The sequence below is a fragment of the Bacillus rossius genome (genome assembly GCF_032445375.1).
Source record: "Bacillus rossius redtenbacheri isolate Brsri chromosome 4 unlocalized genomic scaffold, Brsri_v3 Brsri_v3_scf4_1, whole genome shotgun sequence".
NCBI classification, from domain to species: Eukaryota; Metazoa; Arthropoda; class Insecta; order Phasmatodea; family Bacillidae; genus Bacillus; species Bacillus rossius.
In genome coordinates this window covers 7,353,511-7,370,954 of record NW_026962010.1, presented here as the reverse complement: position 1 = coordinate 7,370,954, position 17,444 = coordinate 7,353,511, and the positions used below count along the sequence as shown (strand labels likewise).

General features: G+C 33.7%; 1 protein-coding gene across 1 annotated transcript in view; it reads right to left on the bottom strand.

Annotated features, from left to right (window-relative positions):
• Positions 1–12,212, bottom strand: part of LOC134541659 (myosuppressin) — a 69,311-nt gene extending 57,099 nt beyond the window's left edge. Inside the window, exon 1 of the mRNA XM_063385260.1 lies at positions 12,160–12,212. The gene's annotated coding sequence lies outside the window, so the exon portion shown is untranslated. The remainder of the gene's footprint in view (positions 1–12,159) is intronic.
• Between the last annotated feature and the right edge of the window lie 5,232 nt (positions 12,213–17,444).

Genomic DNA, 17,444 nt, shown 5'->3' with positions numbered 1-17,444 from the left:
AAATAATAACGTATATATTTTTTCAAAGTATTTCTGTAAGTCAATAGTAGAAGTGATGTATTTCAGGAAATGCTATGTTTAAAAATTTTACCCAGAGGGCACTGCATATAGTTATATCTAAATATTACTCTGTAAACACGGTGCCAAAAGATTGCTGGAGCCAATGACTATTGGAACCAGAAGAAATTTGGAACCAAATACTTTTGGAGCCAAAGAATTTTTGGTGCCAAAGACTTTTAAAGCCAATGGCTGTTGGGGTCAGTTTACGGATTTATGTCACCTACACGAACTGAAGCTAAAAAACGAAAATACTAACAGTATGTGCATACGTGGTAGTTACTTGCGTCGAATAAAATGGCTAGGATAGTACCCGGGGGTGGTGGTGTCAGGGCCCGATTAACCCGCAGGCTAATTAGGCTGCAGCCTAGGCCGCAAGGGTCCGGGGGGGGGACGCTGAAATCTTGTCTTCGCGTGCACTATTGATCTAGCATCATTGCATCTACCCTACATACTTCAACCAGACCGAAACAAAACACTAAAACTAAATGCGCTGTGAACTGAAAAAGCTTGGAACTCCCTGATGTATAGGTAGTATGAACCATGTTAAAATGTTCACACAAGTAAACAAAGTCAGAACTAATATACTGCTTGTTAGGCCGACCGTAACACACACACCTGGCGGGGGCGCGTCCTCGTAATTAGCCGCGGGCGGTCAGAACTCTTGACCAGGCACTGCTCGTGCTTCAGGCTTTAGCGTCCGTGTGCTGTTGTTTCTGTGCCAGGCTTGAAGATCACCAAGTTGATTCAAGAGCTCGGTCATTTGAGTGACAGCCAGGAATGTTGGTTGGTGTCTCCATGAAAGCACAGTGTGTCTCGGTTCATTGCTTCAAGTTGGAGGTCAACAGGGACAGTATTCTAGGCATAATTAGCCCCGGGCGGTCAGGACTGGGTGGTGTGGAAGTGTTCGTTCAGCCAGCAGCCGGTAGGAGGTCGTCTAGCGCCGGTGGCTAATGAACACGGCGGGATAACCCCGTGAGTCGAGCTGCGCGCTAATTCCCGCCGTCGTGCGAGATCGTCTGTCCTCATCAGCCGGCCCGGGCGGCAGGGCCAGGGAGAGCTCTGCCCTATCACACGCGTTATCCCTCCGAGGGCGACCAATCACGTGCCTTCCCTTCTGAGCAGGCGCTCTGAGCTCAGTCAGCTGCTGCCGGCGAGGGAAACACACAGCATTGTCATTGCATGCGTGATAACGGCTCGTGATCAAAGAAACAGACCATCACGATGAAAATTGTACAAAATAATTCTACGAGATATTTTATAACTTCATGAGGCAAGAAAATGTAGGGTAACGTATATTATTTTAAATATTTATATTAAAATATAGTAATGTAACTACTAATGCTCGCACATAAATATACTCATTTAAATGAAGGTAAATATATCACGCATTCAAACATTCTGCAACAGCTACTAGTGAAGTTTAATATATATGAGATCAATTGGTCGGAGACTCCTTACGATTTTCCGTTTAAATGGACTTTTCTCAACGCTGTCATGGAAGTTTGATCATGTCAAATAATATTGTTACGAACACGAGCAAGGCCGCGTCACGCGCAGGTGCACGCCGTAACATGAGATGTGCAGTGCGCACCTGGATCACCGCTTTATCTCCCTCCAGCCCTCCGCTCCCCGCGCGGCGCTGTTAGTTTGACATCCGAAACCTGACAGCTGCGGAGTTACACGATCCGCCGACACGTGTTTTCGAAAGAATTCTGCCGTCGGGACGGCTCGGAGTGATGCGACTGGCCCCGGCCGCTCTCGTGAGTTCTGGAATTGCGCTGGGGCCTATATATATGCCCGAGGACGTCAGGGCAGAGAGTCAGTGGAGTTCAGAGTGAAGTCGGGAGTTTTCCCGCGGCGGAGTTTCCGGGCGATAGAGTGGCGAAGTCCCTGCACGAAGGTTCCAGGGCGAAGAGTTCAGTTCCGAGAGAAGTTCCGAGTGAGGCGTCGAGTGGGATCTCGGCGAAGGGGAAGTGCGACAGCGGCGGCGGAGTGTGGCGACGGAGGACCACGAGGGGTGCTGCGGCGAGAGTTGCGCCAGAGGTGCGGCCCAGCGAGGTGTGTGGAACGAGTGACTGGAGGAAGCAACATTTTTAAGAGCAATTGATTATTTTGCAATTTTATAAGATTAATTGTAAGTGACATAAGTAGTGCCCATCAATAAAACTGTGTGTGATTGGGCTATCCTTTATGAACCCGCAGTAAATCGTAACAATATCCTTGGAATTCATGAATTAGATCATGATGTGAATAAATAAAATTTTTTATACAATTACGAATAATTTTATGAAACAAACCAATATTTATTTCAAATTAAGAATTATTACAAGAAAAATTTTTGTACTAACAGTATATAAAATAAGCAGTGAGATTTTATCTCGTTTTAAAGAATAATGTGATAATTATTAATCATTTAAATGAAATAAGTACATACGAATAATAGTCAGACTTGTATTAAATTATCTCAGATCTCCTATTGGGTATAATTAGGTAACCATAAAAGCAAAAAATAATATATATTTCATTAACTAAGTAAATTATCTATATCAATCAACCTTCACAAACTAATCGTACTTAATAATTAATTACAAAGACTTTGATGTTTTTTGGGATTTCTTCACATAGTTATACATTTTATAGATATGTTTTATATCTAAATAAAAAATGAATAATAAGAACAAAGTGCCAAAAAAAAAGATGGTTCCGCAAATTTAATCAAGTATATATACACTGAGATATCTAAAATACACTTTATGACACAATCATAAAATATCTCAATAATTTATGTCATCTTTAAAATAAATTACATATAACTTATCTATACTAAGAATAAAACTGTTGGAGGCAAAAAGTATGTACCTTTAATGAAATGAAAAAAAAAAAACTATTGAAAATGGCTCTTTACATTATTGAGAACTCGAAAAAAAAAATATATTTTTTAATTTGTCTGTTTTTTTCTGTTTGTTCGAGCATCAATCAAAAACTTTTGGTCGAACTTTGATAAAGTATTTTATTTAATGGAAGACTCTTTGGCTAACTTAAAAACTAGGCTATGTCTAAATACAGAATTTTATCCCTAAAGGGGTGATTAAAAGTAAATATGGTTTTACGATAGTTATTTTTTTCTCTAAAACTTAAAACATTAATAGATAATGGGAACTAATAATAAACATTCGAAAACTTATAACCAAAATTATTATATTTTGCGAATTTCAACCACTTAGAGATGAATTAGGGGGGGGGGTGTATGTATGTTTAAAAGTTATTAATTATTTCTCAGACTTTAATTAGGCGTAGTGAATGATTTTGGGTACAAATAAAGACCATACGGAAAATTCCATTCAAATTGTTATGTTTTGTGAAATTCAACCTCTAAGATGTGAAAAAGGCGTAGGTTTATTATAAAAGTTAGTAATTATAACTCCGGTATTAATTAAGCTCAGTGAAATTATTTTGGGTACCAATAATAATAATACAAAAAACTTACTACAACAATTAATATTCTTTGCGAAATTCCATTCCTAAAGGGTGAAAAAGGAGCATGTTTTAATAATTAATAATTATATCTCTGTATTTAATTAAGCACAATGAATGATTATGGTTACCAATAATAAACACACGAAAACTATCAACTAAAATATTTACATTTTGCAACATTCAACCCTTAAGGTGTGAAAAAGGAGTTAGTATGTTTTAAGTTTATTATTTATATATCATAACTTAATCAAGCGTAATAAATTATTTGGGTACATTAATAAACATACCAAAACGACTAACCACAAATTTTATGTTTTGCAAAATTCAACGTTTAATAAATAAAAAATGGTAAGTATATTATGATTAATAATAATAACACCAAATTAAATTATTAAGCACAGTAAAATGATTTGTGTACCTATAACAAACATTCGAAAACAACAAACTACAATGTTACCATTTTACGAAATTCCAGCCATTAGTTGTGAAAAAAGGCTGAATATGATTTTAACCTATATTATTTCAATTTAGAATGTAATAAAGTACAATAAAAATTGGGTACTACACATACTAAAACTACCAACCACTGTTCTTCCATTTTACTTTATTCAAACTGATACTAATTAAATTATAACTAGAAGTAAGATACTAAAAAAACTGTATCTAAAGTTACGTATTGTTTATGTTTCGCGTATGTAAAAGTTCGTATTTCAATGGGGTGGAATCGGGGTAAGTTTTAATTTATTAAAAAAATAGCATCTCTGAAAATAAATAAGTTTAATGTAAATTAAATATTAAAAATAATAAACTAAAAAATTGTTATTTTACTTAAATGCAAGGTTTATCTCTTAAGGGATTTAAAGAGGTAACGTTTGCAATAAAGAAAAAATTCATATGTCTGAAGTTTCTTGATCTAAGGGTTAAAAATTTAGAATTAACAACACGCACATTGAGTTACAAATTGAATTTTTTCAGTTTTTCCGGATTTTGTCTTTTAAGGGTGGGAGAAGGGAGTAAGTTATGTTTTATCACAAAAATGTCATAGCTCCATAAAAATAAATCTGGATACAAGAAACTTAGCATATATAACGTAAATAATTAATTATTTAGAGTTCTTAATTTTTTTCGATATTCGACCCAAGAGGCAGTGAAACGGGGACACGTTAGTTTTTATAGTCGTAAATCACGTGTCTAAGCCAATTAATATGAAGGTAAGAAACCGATTAAGTATAAGATAAAAATTATGATTTAATATCAGTTTTAACCTTTACAATTTTTCTAATCGCCATAATTTGGACAAAATATATCACAAAAATTTTACTGAGATATACTTCATCGAATTAGTAATGACACGTAGTACTTATACAAATATTATCACCAAATGAACGGATATTTTTCAGTGATGCTGTTAAATGTAAAAGAGTTTAATAATTAAAAATTAAAAATAATTGAATTAACTGGTTGCTTGAATTTCAACTAATCACAATTTTTATAAAGCAAAATCAGCAATCGCAGAAAGATTTGATAGATGCGAACCATTTATAATTTTATCGATTGGATGTAAAGTAACGTTATGTTCTAATTTATAGTAGGAGAAATATTAATCAATGAAGCTTTTAGGTTATGTTGAAGATATAATTTATGAAGAAAATTATAGTCCTCCTGATAGAATACCACGAGTGATTATGGTTCGATTTGAAAATTATTCTAATTTAATTTATGAAAATTCCGTCTATATTCCAATTCCAATTTCAGAAAATTGGAAATATTTATTGTTCCAGGATACGATTCCCATTAAAATTAGCTTTCACAATTAGAATTCATAACTCGCAAGGTTTACCTTGGATAAAGCTGTTGTAAATATTGGTGAAAAAGAAACTTCGTTTGGTATAACATATGTCGCGTTTTCAAGAGTAAAAATATTAGAAGGATTTTAATTAAATAGAAAATGTCCCTATGATAGATAAAGCAATATTACAAACTCATATATGTTAAAATGTAGGAGATAAGAAGAAATTCGCATAAGGAAATTAGAGTTTTAACAAAATTCAAAATTTGTTTGGAAATTATTTTCAAATGAATTAATTATAGAAGCAGTAGTTTGTTTGTGTAAAAATTAACTGATGAATCTTATTTATTCCAAATATTTTCTGTAAAATGAAAATTTAAATTTTACAAAATTTTAAATGACAGGATACAGAAATTTAAATATACGCATTTAGCATATCAATATAGTGATTTCTAAATTTGTACGTAATTATTTATTATTTGTATTAAATAATTAAATATGAAATAAGAGTTTATTTTATTTCAGACAAAGTCCATATCCATACATTAAAAAATTTCTATTATGATGTGAAATAACTAAAAAACGAATTTATTTAATATTCATATTAATATAAATTGAATATATATAAACTGGTAACATGCACTTAAATGCGCCATCGACCAGTGATCATGTCTGGGAGGAGTTGGAGCTGTAGAGCACCTGGGCTGTGTGGCAGAGAAGCCACGAGCATTAGCATGATCATGAGCATGAGCATGAGCAAGCATGTCCTCGGCCCTACAGAAGCGCAGCAGCCTGCAGCATCCTGAAGTCGTTACTGCACTGGACGGGCGTCAAAGAAAGCTCACGAGACCTCACAAAGCCAAGCTATTTGCTAGTTAAATATTAGTACCTGGATGGCAGAGCTTTGCTCGGTGTTTTTTTTTGTGTTTTTTAGAAATTATATTTAAACACGAATAACATACTGATGAAATGATGAAATATGAATAATATATTTTTCAGCGGCCACACGTTGTGAGGCACGCTCTCATGAAACATCTAAATCACAAGACCTTTCTGCTCGTATATAATGTTAGTCAAGTTTTGCAAGCATCTACTTTAGCAGCACGTGTGGGACGAGCGGAAACCTGATTATTTTCATGAAGGTTTTCTTGAAATGAGTCCTCACTGAGTGAAGTTTGAGAAACCTGACCAGTTTGATGACGATGTTCTTCAAGGTGTTCTTGAGACGAGTTGCGGCTTCGTGAAGTTAGATTGTTTATAAGCGTTTTTTTCAAAGATAGTTTAGGCATTTTTAAGTGAACACATGAGTTAAAAAGACACAAATATTATAAGTAAACAAATTATTTTCTTGGTCTAATCTCAAACAAAACACTCATTGGCTTAGTGTTGCTTAACAACGCCATCTACTTGAGTAGCTTTAGTGTTGTTGTGTCGTTAAAGCAGTTAGTTGCTCCCAATTAAAAAAAAGGTATTATTACTCGCAAATAGATGTCAGGAAGAGTCATTTACGTTTAAGTTGATTATCGATAAAGTTTATTATTTTCTAAAAATGATTTCTAGCTAGATCGATTTATCGCCCCCCAAACCCCCTGCATACTAAATTTCATGAAAATCGTTGGAGCCGTTTCCGAGATTCAGATTATAAATATTATATATATATATATATATATACACACACACACACACACACACACACACAATAATTGCTCGTTCAAAGATATTTAAATATTTTTTAGAGCGTTGAGCCCATATGTTGTTATTTATTATTTATATTTATTTTTCTTGTAAATTACCATATTAATTATCTAATAATTTATTTATAATACAATGATATAATTAAAAAAAAACTGTATTTCAGAAATCCATCTTAAAATCATAAGAAAAATCATTCCTTTACAAAAACAGATATTCAGATCTTTACGCTATAGTAATTTCAATAATTAAAAACTGTTTTTCGATTGTTCTCTTCAAAGACACGAATATTGACTAAACATTGCTCTAGAATAATTTAACCCTCCTAAAATTATAACTGAGACTTACATTAAACTAAACAAAATGCACTCTGAAGAAAAATTTTCACCCATTAAATATAATCCCGAAATTAGTTATTAAAGTAATCCAAAAGTTCATGTAATGATTGTGAATCTTTACAATGATTTTTGATTAATAAAAATGTGCAATTTTGTTCTTTTTCGATTGAACTATGGTATGTTAATGCTTGATGCAAATATGTGCACACCTCAAGAACCACGATAAAATGAAACACAAGTAACGGCTTTATTTTTTGTAACTCTTATTTTACTAACTATATTTTTAGACCAGTTTTATGTCAGTTTTATCCAATTCTCATCACCATATTTATTCAAATCACATTCGGGAAAGAAGGAAGAAAGGGACGCAAATATATCTTACTATAGATAAAATCCTGCCTTTTAAAAATAAGTGATTCATATTTTTGTGAAGTGGTTTAAACTTTATTTTCAACTTAAGAGAACAAATTATGAATACAACTACAAAAAAGTATTTATTATGTTACACAATATAATTGCTGACTTATTTACAGCTAGTTTACTAAACGTTTTGTTTAAAAAAGTATAAAGTATTAAAAAATTTATTTATTAAAACATCTTTTAGTTTTTTTTTTTTAGAAAAAGCTGTAATGTTTTCAGTGTAAGTCAGTATTTAATTTTGTATCTGTGTTGAAATATTAAAAAATAATACTCTAAAAGTAAATGTTATTTAAAGACATAATATTATATGTTGAAACCCTAAAGCTCACAGTGAGAGTGTTGTTCACTGGAGGATCTCGAACAACCAATCCCTGCTTTAAAACAATGGCATAGTACACTTAAGCGTGTATAAATAGGCTTGTTTCATATTTCAGCTTCTCTTGAACCAGGTCTTGAAACAAGATTTGGTATAAAAAACACATCTTGATGTTTAATTTGCGACCCGTTCAGATGTAAATATCAATATACTATTGAATGCTCCATTAATAGCATATATATCTCACATATTACTCATTGAAAATTTTATTAGTTAAACTCAAGATATGAAATAAACTCTTATAACGCCACAAATGTGTAGAGATGACTTATGAGCTGAAACTTGATTTTTTTTTAAGTGAAGGGTTTTAAATTTAAAACGTTAATTATTATGATTTTAATCGTATCTTTATTTTAAAAATCAGTTCATAACCAAATAATAACAAGTTTAAAACAAGTCCCCGTCGAATATTGTTGTTCAAAATACATTTAAATATCGGAAATGTTAACTAAACTACAGAATAACTGCTTATTATGGTAATCAGAGAAGATTTAAATATATAAGACACTTAGGTATTATTTTGAAGAAAAACATTATATTTTCAAACAACATTATAAATGTTAGATGATATCCAATATCTACAATTTTTTCGCACATTGTCTACTTCCTAGGCGATCCCTTGTACCGGCGATGCTGCAGAGGGAGGATACGTTATTTTGCAGGTGACTTTTACGTTTACATAACTGTAATACGGCGGAATGGATTTGGAAAGAAGGTCAATTCACTCCGGGATTTTAACTGTCATATTTTCTTACGAGAAAGTAATCTGAAAAGAAAAATATATTGTTATTTTCTAGCAAGATATTTGTAATGTTTCGTAAGGAATACATATTAGACTATATGAAAGCAAAATTTAAAAAATTTAAATATTTTATGAAACAATTTTCTAACACACAATAATGATCTACTTAACAAAATTTCCTTATTTCTTAAGTATAATGTATTAATTCAGCCCAAATTTACTCTGAGAACTTTTTAATAATCACAAAACTGGATAACAAAATATTAATTACAGAATTGTTTGTAACTTACTTAAACTAATTTTGGGAGAAATAGTTATTTTTCAATTTTTAATTTCCTACATACAAAACATACAATTAAATGGTTTTATGACGCTCATTAAAAATTTTAATGCTTTAAAAAATATTTTTTTTTGGATGTTACACACAAAATCGATGAGTATTATCTCAGGCATATTTAAAATTGTATTTATTATTTTTCTAACTCATAATAAACAACTCCCGTGACTTGCGTCTAAATAACGATTACTTTCTGTTGCACTATATGAACATATAGATTGTCAAAACAGTTGATTATTAAAAACACACTAGGAATACGCAAATAAACATTATCAACTATCAAAAATACACTAAAACACAGTAAATAGGCCTACCTAACATTTTATCGCCAAAGAAAAAACTGATTCACTAAGCACACAATTATAAATATAACCCTTGTATCATCGATATAATATTTTGCTGCCAAAAATAGCAAAAAATATTGAATTAATAACTGAAATAAAAAATGGACCCATATCGTGCATCCACATTCCTTCCACCAGGCTACCAATAAAGAAATACCTATCTCAGAGTACAACGTGACTGCATGACAGTAATTTACATATTGCAAGCCAAAATTAAAATGTTATTTATTTGAAATAATATTTTACTTAGATTTTAAAACCAAAGTTATACATTTATGTTTATTATTTAATAACACAAATAGTTAAATTACGTTTACAAATATTCCTTAGTTTTGACTAACCAGTAAACAGGTAGGAACAAAATTTGGCTATAAATAACCCAAAACGACTACATAAACGCTGTAGGAAAGGTGACCATTTTTGGATCTAAAAGGCAGTATTGAAAACCGTTACAAAATAAATTAAATTCTAGCTCTTAAATACAACGTCACGTCAATGTCGAAAATGGCTCTGCAACAATAATGCAATATGCATGCAAAGTTGCAGCTGCAGTTTGCAGCCAGGCGTGTTGTATGGGGGTTACGCCTCTCTTTGTAAATGGGAACTTAGTGAAATACCTTTGTATTATTTTGAAAAGCTAATGACTTTAAAAATCATATGGTATTAAAAAATACACCTTCTCTTCTGTACATTTCTTCAAAAAATACTAAAATAACTGTTATTATTGTTCACAAAACCGGTGATAATAAATTTACGATATATTTTATAATATCAAATCAGTCAATATTAGTAAAATTGTTTGTTATAAATGTTTTAAAATTTTAGTTCTTGGAGTATTTTTTGTGTTTTAAATAAAAATAAATGCAAATTAATCAATAGTTACAGGTAACCATTTTGAAGAATCGGCTACTAACTTAACTAACTACTCACCTACTAAACTAACTAATTAGTAACCCATTAATAATTAATAAGACAAAATATAATCTAAACAAAACCATCTCTAAATATATATAAAATGTTAGACAAAAGAAATATATAAATAAAAATAGGATTTTGGTATGTATGACGTCGATAAACTCCGACATCGTTTGACCGATCGCCACGAAAGATGGCCCATCGTAGTGTTTTTTTATGGAGAAGGATTTTATGCTGTACATTTTTTGTAACTCGCCACTAGATGGCGCTACAGCAATCAATTTCTAAGCCGTTCAACCTATCGCTATGGGTAAACAGCAAATATTAGGTCATAGACGTACTACAAACCGTAATGGTGTGTCATTTCTCTATGTCCATCACGCCGTCATACAGCGCTGTAACCCTGTGTCCAGCCCGGGCAACACCGGGTACTGCAGCTAGTACTATATAATTACTACTTGAGTTCCGCAGGTATAATAAATAAATAAAAAATATTCTTATGAAATGCCAAATAATAATTAATATAAGAATTTTTAATATATGTTACACACAATGAAGATTGAAATGTTATTCTATAATAGTCAACTATCTCACGCGTTAAGCTATACACCATATATTTAACACAAAAAATATTTTTAATTTCATTTTATAGGCCTACAAGGAACTTGTAGTCATCCATATTTATGTTGCCAAAACACTTTAAAAGTAAATTTGACATGTAGTCTAAAAGCCAGAGTTTTGTATGCTCTTTACTATATCATATGTATATACACATTTATATTTAATACTAAACAATAGTGAAATATGATTAATTTTTATTACAAATTTGATTGGAAAAATGTATTTGGTACACAGAAAGTTAAATTTGTTTTTTGTAAATAAACATAACTTGGGATCAAATTAAACTCTTAATACACGGAAAGTTCTAATAGCTTAATTGGTTTCATATAAACGTTCCTGCAACTAATGGCACCGGGTATGGTGCATTTAAAATCAAAGTTTCCTTGCCACATGATAAATAGCTACTAACAGGAACACCTTCCATTATTTAGATGTATAATAATTTTCAACTAAACTACAAGAGTACAGGAATAATTTTTCAGCAACGCAAAATTCGAGTTAAAAATCGCAATAATGCACTAACGTTTCATTTCTTGACTGGCAGTCAAACCTGTTAATAACTTTGACGCTTAGCCACTGATAGTAAAGATTAAGGAAACATTTCATAACGGAAAAGTGATAAGCAAACACAAGAACAGTAATGCGAGTGTGGGATAGACACAGGTCTGGGAGCATTAGTAGTGGGCAATAAACACTCCTGAATGCATGAACGGTGGACAGTACCAGGGCTGGGAACAAGAGTGGTGGGAAGACACAGGGTTGGAAGCACTAGTAGTGGACAGTAAACAAGCCTGGGGTCACTAGAACCTGACAGTAAACAAGACTGTGAGCATGAGGGACAGCAACAGGCCCCGGCAAGTATACGGACGTATCAGGAGAGGTATACATAGCTTGCTAGTCTAGCACACGAGGTAAGTCATAGCTGTGCTGACCTGCAGCTTCAGCTCTGGCTTGTTGCCTACTGCACCAGGCGCTAATGTCTCTGGTCGCCTAGGTGAGCTAGACTGTAGACACATACCGGAGACTGCAGTGGAGCTGGCGCCCTTACCTTGCGGGCGTCGGAGGGCGTCTGTGCGGAGCTGGGCGTCTCGGCGTCGGGCAGCGAGTGTGCTCCCGTGCGACGCCTGGCGTCTTTATAGCCCGGGGGTGGTGACGTGAGGGAGGGGGTAGGCGCAACAAGTGTGCGCTGCGCGACGCCCCGCCCCTATCTGCTCGCCCGCCCTTCAGCTGTCGCGTTATGTCCGCCCCACCCTTCCCCAGTCGCTGGCACACTCCTGAACAATATTACAATATTATAATTCACGAAGTTTCCTTTTTTTGCGTAGTTTACACAGTCACGCTTAGGCCTTCAGAATACCGAATATTATCACACTCATCTTTGGCGTTAGTGATGCTATTTTCTGATAGTTATGTGTGGTATTTTAACTAAATAATACATATTAAAAATAGTTTTTAATGCAATATTATTAAGGAACGTAATAATGAAGTTAAAATAATTATACATTAATCTTTTACAAAATTAAATCAAAACAAGTACATAAACCACTATATTAATAAAAACCCGTATTAAATTTAAGAATAAAACCAGTAGATGTTACTTTATCCTGCCAAAAATTTATATCCTAAATAAAAGCAAAAAAAAAATTTAATTACTAATCACTTACATTTTACCATAAAAATGGAAAGGCTTGAAAGATCAAAATTACAAATAAATATGTATTACATAAATTATACATGTGCAAACAAGGTTATTACTAAAATGTTCAGCATCTGCTACCCACGAATAAAGCAAGGTGGGGAAGACCCACCGTTTAGCATAGTATCATTCATTTTTTTGTTCAAGTATTATCTCCACCAAATACCTGTTGGGATGCATCTTAGGCTGAATCTCTTCGGCATAGAAGCCATTGCGAACAGGCTTGTGGTACATATCTTCGAGGTTGTAGATCCTAGTCTCCGATTCGTGAACCTAGTTCACACAGAAATGTTCCGGACTCCAATTCGCAGTGAAACCTTTCTCTAAGACACCTTTCTGCTTGGAGATCCACGAATATAACCGATGTTAGCTTTACACTTTCGTGGATCGTCTTCTTTATGTTGAAAAACATTGTTCTATGCAGGTGATCATCTTTTACATACTTGGGCTTCATTTTTGTTGTAGAAAGCACAGTGGAATTGAAATTGCTTATTATTTTCGACAAGTTATCCAGCCATTTGTAAACGGTCACCACATTTAGTGCTTAAAGTTCTGTTAGAATTCTCGACAATGGAGGCTTTGACATTACTAAATGCAAAGTAGTGTTTGATGCCATACTTCTTCATTAAAGCCTTAAAGGTTGGATTGTTGAATTCTTTGCTGATAAACGTTTGCAGGTGTGACGGTATACGTCTATCCCGCAAGAGTCTTCAATTGCCTTGATTGCATCCGTCGTAGTCTTCTATTCCACAGGTCCGGTTCCTTTGAACAATTGGACTCGCTATTCACATCGACGACTGTCAACATGTACTTGAAGACTTTATTAATTATGGAATGTGGTGTAATTTCATCAAGATCCGTCCTGGAATAAATCTCCAAGCGCTAAGACTTTGCGAATAAGTTATATCCGTCTTACAGGAGTGTGAAGTTTGCGAGCTATTTGGGTTTGACTCATTGTATATAGCCTTCTCCTTCAGTTCTTCGAGTATGCAGACTATCTCGTTGATGTGGAAATAGTATACTGCACTAAGCGAACAAGCAGCAGTCTCAGACGATCAACTAAAGTAGATGGGTCGACTCAATACACATAATCAAAATGTGGTTAATTTATAGCATTTTTAAATCTTCACCCAGTACTGCTAGTTCAACGTATAGATTAGAGATAACTCCGATTTTTTCGTGAACTTCGTCTTTATATGTGCCACTTTCCGGATTATTATGAAAATGAGCATAGCAGTTTTTGGTAATTTTTCAAATCCTCGTAAGAATAGAACTTAGGTTCCCTAAGAAATATCAATTCATACAGACCTGGAGTCATGTGTTTTGTACACTTCTAAACATATGATATCTACTGGTAAACATGTTATTTTTTAGCTCCAATGCAACATTTATTAGGTTTTATGTACACTTTGTAGGTCGTCTTATTGTTACCATTCATGAAAGATCCCAGGTATGGTTGAACCACTGCATTAACTTGGTGTACATGTGTCCATATTTTTATTTGTCCATAGACTCGGAACACGTAAGTCCTCATCTTATGAAGCTATTTCATATTTCCTCTTATTCGCAGTTCACGCCTCGTCATCATTTCACTCCTCAAAACAAAAGGTAGTTCTTCCTTATATTAAAGTTCGTAGGCGTGACTGGGGATTGTTTTAAATATCTCTTCATTTTAGATTTCACGTAAAAATCTGGCTCTTCTAGCAATTAGATATTATTACGAACTTACAGTATAGTGCAATGAAGGTCACTGGCCAAATCCGTCATTATAATGTCTGAAAATAAGTAGAATGACTTCCATTTATACTTTTTTTTTCGTCCGCAGAAATCACATTCTTGCTGTGTTTAGCACGATCCGTTTTCGTTGTCAAATGAGTTACTGATGCGTTGAAGCTAGTTTGGAAGTCCCTCAGGTAGTTGTGGCTATGCGATCTAATATTGCGATCACGTAACAAATGTGAGAATGCAGAGCCTCCACGGACTGACCGATGCCAACCAGGTGCTCCTAAATTCTTGTTTTGTACTTTCTATTTTTTGACCACGTAACGAAATGTATTTCCGGATATCGGCAAAATTAGACTTGAAAAAATTTAATTATTTTTTTCATACAAAAATATACAAAGACTGTATATTTGTATAAATAATTCAGTCATGTCTATAACAATAGTTCGAAGCTGCGGGCGGTCCATTTCCCACCACTGGATTTAGATGGAAACTGTTGTATTTAGACTCGTAGGTTTCAAACTTGCAATACCATAAGGAATATCCACGAATATAACTGCGAGATATGCTTGTAGCCCAGGCATTTTAGGGGAAATTCGAGAAAACCTAAAAAAAATTAATATAGTTTTGAAATTTGAAACAGACATTCCTTTGGGTGTTTAAAATTGATCCTAAAAAGTCCCCATCTCCCAGATGCCGGCTTCATACTTTTTTATGGCAATAAGGGCGTAAGTGCCGAAATATGCATATCACGACTGTTGCGCGAAAAATATTCATTCTAATATATCAAAATTTGGTCAAAATTTTAAAGTTAAGGGACCTTAGTCCTTAATCATTCGTTTTTATTACTTTATACACCGCAAAAATTATCTTATAACCTAATTTATACTCAACTAATGGAAGTAAAATCTATCACTGCTCTATACAATCACCAGTTACATCATATCCACCACTGAGACAAAAATATACCTTTATAAAGGTTTTCCGTTATTTTATTAGCTTTAAATTAGTGGGTCAAACATGTGTATGCGATAATAATTGACTGACATATTAAGGATTACAAGGAACTACTGCACAACAATGGGTTTTTGAGCAATTTAGGTTAATATTGACTATAGCATTTTACCAGAAATAAAAATAATGTAGGTTTCAAATTTGGCACAGACGTTTGTTTGGGTGTTAAAAATTGATCCTAAAAAGTTCCCATCTCTCAGATGCCGGCTTCATACTTTTTTAAGGCAATAAGGGCGTAAGTGCCGAAATATGCACATTACGACTGTTGCGCGAAAAACATTCATTAAGTTGTATCGTAACTTGTATAAGATGTGAAGTAAAAGGTAATTATTTATTTAAAATCTATTATTGTTGCTTAATACATAGCAAAAAAATGAAACCTGATTTAAAATCAATTAATGGAAGTACACGCATCCTTGCGATGTTGACTGCGAGGTCAGAAGAAGATGCACACATTGAAATTGTCCTTCCACCCTCAAGCAAGACAACAGGAAAGATTTACAGTATATCAGCTGTTCAGCAGGACATTGGTGAATTGAAAAACTATATTTTGTTTGGTCATGCTATGACCGGATCAGATACAACCAGTGCTTTCTTCGGTAAGGGAAAGGAGCAAGCATGGAACATCATCAAGAACGATGTTTCCATTCGGAGAACAGTACATGTTTTTACATGTCCACATGCGGACAAGAAGATCGTTATTGCAGCTGGATAAAAGTATGCAATTGCAATGTATCAGGGACATGATAACTATTCCACTTTGGATGAAATGAGAGTATATATGTATACCTGCAAGATATCAAAGATGCCTGTTAGTGCTTCTTTCCAGCTAGCCTCTCTTCCACCAACCAGTGCCGCATGTGAACAGCATTCTCTTCGGGTTTACCTACAGGTGCAAGAGTGGCTGGGCCATTCATTAGATCCTGTTGAGTGGGGATGGAAAAGTGTGAGTGGCACACTTGTTCCTATAACAACATCCCTTCCTACAGCTCCAGAACAGCTCCTGAATTTGATATCATGTAACTGTAAAAGTAAATGCAGCTACAAATGCGAGTGTGTGTGGGATGGACTGCAGTGTGGTATTATGTGTGCCAAATGTCGTGGGGCAACATGCACTAATGTTGTTTTCAATGATGGTTCTGATGAAGAGGATCTTTAATGGACTGGTTAATTTTTTTATTGTGTTCTTCCATTAATTGATTTTAGATCAGGTTTCATTTTTTTGCTATGTATTATGGAACAATAATGGATCTTAAATAATTAAGTGCCTTTTACTTCACATCTTATACAAGTTACGATACAACTTAATGAATGTTTTTCGCGCAACAGTCGTAATGTGCATATTTCGGCACTTACGCCCTTATTGCCTTAAAAAAGTATGAAGCCGGCATCTGAGAGATGGGGACTTTTTAGGATAAATTTTTAACACCCAAAGGAACGTCTGTGCCAAATTTAAAACCTACATTATTTTTATTTCTGGTAAAATGCTATAGTCAATATTAACCTAAATTGCTCAAAAACCCATTGTTTTGCAGTAGTTCCTTGTAATCCTTAATATGTCAGTCAATTATTATCGCATACACATGTTTGACCCACCAATTTAAAACTAATAAAATAACGGAAAACGTTTATAAAGGTATATTTTTGCCTATCAGTGGTGGATTTGATGTAACGGGTGATTGTATAAAGCAGTGTTACATTTTACTTCCATTAGTTGAGTATAAATTATGTTATAAGATAATTTTTGCGGTGTTTAAAGTAATAAAAACGAATGATTAAGGACTAAGGGTCCTTAACTTTAAAATTTTGACCAAATTTTGATACATTAGAATGAATATTTTTCGCTCAACAGTCGTGATATGCATATTTTGGGCACTTACGCCCTTATTGCCTTAAAAAAG